Here is a 4727-nt window from a genome sequence, read left to right as displayed (position 1 = left end):
ATTGAGGATGATACAATGAAGCCAAAGAATTGGATGGTTATCNTAAACTCTGCTAGTTTAGCAACTTTAGATGAAAGCCCAGCAATCTCGGATGAAATTATATTTCAGGAAAGCATTTTACTTCTCGTTTCTAATATCGCCAATTAATTATTCGTCAATGCTGCAAGATTGGAGAGAAATAAGCCTAAGCTTAAAAGAAGACAAGGAACTAACTTAACTAAAACTAAACAGGAGAGGTGAAGGGGAATAGGGAAGGGAGGGGGGGGGGGGTTAGGGAAATGAAAAACCTTTTTTCAACTCCTCCTTCCTTCCTCTCACACTACTAATTAATAATTCTCATCCTCTATTCCTTCCTATTCTTTTTGGTTAACCATCCTATCCATTCATCTATCCCATTTTCCATTCAAAATGATGAGGGCCTATTACTCATTCAATCAGCCAAGCAAGCATCCATAACATGAACTAAACTTTCTCTGGATCCTATCTTACTCACCCTACTCTTAACACTTCCATTTACATTCACTAAAACTTCATTACCCCCAATGTGCCATTGATACAATTTCATTCATTCTTTTCAAAATCCTAAATGCACATTCATATAATAAAGTAGTTCCGATAATAAAATTACGGTCATTAACACTTGTGGAAATTATATCGCTTTTGTTAATCGGAAATTGATTTGTTGATAGGAAAAGGAAAAGAGATCAAAATTTAAAGTTAAAGAATTGAATTACTTATAATCATTTGTCGTAAACCAATCGTCAACATGTCTCTCTCTCTCTCTCTCCCTCTCTCTTTCCATCTCTCTCTCGTTATCCCTCTCTCTTTCCCTCTATCTTTCTCTCTTTCCTATAAATTTATCCTTTCCTTATTGGTTAACACTGTATAACGATGAAGTATATTGAAGAAAGTAACAAACAATTGCAAACGAATAATAATTACAAATTTTGAATTTGATTTTTGTTAAAGAATTCAAAATTTATTTGTCAAAAAAAAACATTGTTAATTGATGTTGCAAATGTAAATTTAAATTTTCAGATTATTATTATGACATTCAGATATATATATTAGTCCTAAGAATTTCTTATCTTCTTAGCTTATACGATTGAATCATTAAAGATTATACTATAAGAAAACAATGGAAAATGGCAATTATGAAAATAGATATTCAAATACAATAAGTGATAATAAATAATTTAAAATATCCATAATAATTAGACATCAAATTGATTTAGGAATAAATAATTATGAACAAATAAATAATTTTAATACAATAATTATTCCAACCAATTTGATATAAACTCAATTGCTTACTCGAACTATGGAAATGTTACATAATTGTTGAAAAACTTTTCAACATACTTTCATCCTATCAAGTTTTAGTTTTTTCTCTGTAAAAAAAAAAACACAATTCAAATTAATAGATTGCAACTTTTCAAACTATCTGCCAATTTCTAACTAAACAAGATTTTCAATTTAATAAGGCGATATTCCTTTGTTAATAATAATATCAAATATTATTTTGTTTCATTATTTCAATATCAATTTTTACGCTTCAAAAAATAGATGATTTCTGTTTGAAATCACGTTTTCGTTTTTTAATTACAATTTTTATCGTAACTTGACCAAATCTTTGGTTGATCTTTGATGTATTGTTTTCTGCTTCCAACAAACATTGCAATCTCAAAAATGATAGCAGGATAGATTTTACGAAATGATTCTCAAACAAGATAACTGCTCCATTGCAATAAAAGAAAGCAGCTAAAATAAATTGTTGCTTGATTCTCAATTTTAACTTCCAATGCTTAGATTATAGTTTGCATAATTTTGTTAAGCTTACAATCTGAATAAAATTACTCGATTGCTACCGGTAATTAGCTTAACGTATTTTGTTGCTCATAAGGTGAATGAATAATTGGAAGAAGTTCCGAATTAGATTTGCTATTGATAAAAATAGCGCGCAAAAAAGGAAACTTTTTGATCGAAAACATAAATGACTTTTTTAGTTGGCATAATTTTAATTTGATAATTAAGCATTTCAAAAAAAAAAATTTATTTGAATGATTTCGATATATAATATAAAGCAAATACAGTAATTTTTTCAAAAATTTTGAGCAATAAAGGCTCGTATTAATCAAACTAGTAGGCATTGACAATATTTAAAGGAAATAAAAACTTTTTTTTTCCTTGGAAAAGGAAATATTTTAAAATTTAAAACTTGTAAAATACTATTATTATGCATTAGATAGTGGTAATAAATTTTATTTTATTTTGAGATTTTTTTTTTCTTTCAATTTTTTACTATAATATAATATATGTTTGCTAAATAAAACAAAATGAAATACGATGGAAATATTTTGCTTATTCAATCCTACTTATTTCTACAGAAAGTTGATTCATTTATTTATGTTATCTAATGAATTTATAAAATTCTTCGTTTTTTTTTCGTTTTTTTGTTCTACCCCTTAAATTATAAGAAAAATCAAAATTCAAAATTTTAAATAAATCAAAATTTTATTTCAAATAATTAATTGAAAATTTCATGTAACCTTATAGTTATAGTAAACAATTATTAGTCTCACTGTTAAAAAGATTTGAAATGGAAGTATGTCTTGAAATTAAATTATAATTTAGTGATAGGAGCTAGGAATTGGAGAGGAAACAAACAAAAAGAAAAAAAACTTAGTTCTAAAATGCATGAAAATCGATTAAGCATTAATATTTAACTGTTAATTGCTTATTCATTTCTCATTTAATTAATTAAAACATTACATTGTTCGCATGTTATCATTTCAAAATTCATTAATATTTTCCATGTGTTGAATGATCTTTTAGCTATTTTTTATTGCTGCAAAAATAAAATTCATTTCATATTTTCGATTATATGATACAAAAATTATACGTTAAATTACGATATCTTTTAACGAAATTTTAACATATCAAAAATGGAATATTAAAAAAAATATCATTTCATTGCAAAATTTTGATAAAAAAAAAAAGAGAAAGAGAAAGAGAGGTGTAGTTAATTTGTAAAAGTTTGATAAGCAAAATGAAATGAGATATGATTGAGGAAATTTTTCCGCTACAAATAAAACATTCCCATAGATTAGCATCATTTAAATTCCATTATTTCAAATTCATTCAAATTTAGCATCATTTAAATTTTATTATTTTAAATTCATTCAAATTGCATAAAACATGTTGCATTCGTGTTACATTTTCCACGATCACATATATAAACAATTTTCGTTTTTCTTATTTTACCCTTCTTTTTCATCTTCTTTCTTTTTTTTTTATATAAATATATTTCAATTTTTGTGCTATAAAATTCTTTATCATTTTTAGAAAAATTATTTACCATTTCCATTTACTTTATCATATATGAATTGATAAAAAAAAAATTTTTTTATAAAATCTAAATTCTATTTGAGAAATTAAAGAACAAATTTTGTTATCAAAAATCGTTTGTTTTTGTTTAAACAATTAATGAATTTAATGGATATAAATAAATTATACATTAAAACATATCTGATTAATTGTTTCATCCATTCAAAGATAACGTTGAATTTGTATATGTCTGGATATATATATATCCGTATATTTGTGTAAATACTGTAAAAATTAAATGGAATATTATGTAAGTTAAGCATTTACTAAATTTCAAAACTTTTAATTGTTCAAAAAAAAAAATTTTAACGAATTTTCATTAATAGATAGTAGCCTGAAAGGGAAAAATGAGAATAAGGGGCAGAGAGGTGGAAGGGGGGGGAGGGCGCATATAAGCTTATATATTTATATATGGCATCAAAAGAACTAAAGAAATTACTTTGCTTGAATATATCTATGTTATATATCGCTGTTTGCCGGTTCTAATTAATGAAGTAGTAGATGTTATGTGTATGTGTACGTGTGTGTGTGTGTGTGTGTGTGTGTGTGTGTGTGTGTGTGTGTGTGTATGCCTGTGTCTGCACCGCCAAATTACATGGGGCCGATACCCCGCCGGTTGCTATGGAACGCTAATGATCCATCCAAAGCTTGCAGTAGTCGTTGTCACTGATGCTCGAAGCTATGGAACAAAATACAGCTCCATATTATCACCTTCCAACTTTTCTCCCATCATTTTAAATATAAAAATAGTAAACTGTCATCAATTACGCAAACTAAAAGATATTCTTGTCCTTTTTCTTTTTTTTTTTTTCTAACTTTAAAAAATTTAATCAATGGTATGAAAAGTTAATGGAATATGGAAAGGTCAAGTGATAAGAAAGTTAAACTTATTTCTTTCCTTTCATTCATCATCATCTTACTTCCTCTTTCCTTCTCTCTCTCTCTCTCCCTCTCTTTCTCTCTCTTTCTCACTTTCTTTTTCTCTTTCTTTCCCTCTCTTTCCTCTTCTTTTTATTCTGCTAAAAAAAGGAGGGGAAAAAAAAAGAATAGAAATTGTAACAATGCATAAGTTCAACAACGGAATTGTCCTTTTTGGGTGTCAAAAACAAGAAGAAAGTTAAATTAAAGAAGTATGCATACTCTTCTCATTTCCAACTTTTACATTTCTGTTGATAAATCGGAAGAAGAAATTTTCAAACTTGCATAATTGTTGTTAATTAACATTAAAAATATACATTGGCTATTTATGATTCATTTAATTAAAACAATTAATTATTCTAATTATATTAATCATAATAGAATTATTCTAAATGATTATTATTATCAAAATGGAAACAATG

This window comes from Loa loa (assembly GCF_000183805.2).
Source record: "Loa loa unplaced genomic scaffold supercont3.532, whole genome shotgun sequence".
Classification (NCBI taxonomy): domain Eukaryota; kingdom Metazoa; phylum Nematoda; class Chromadorea; order Rhabditida; family Onchocercidae; genus Loa; species Loa loa.
Note: the sequence above shows the minus strand (reverse complement) of the source record.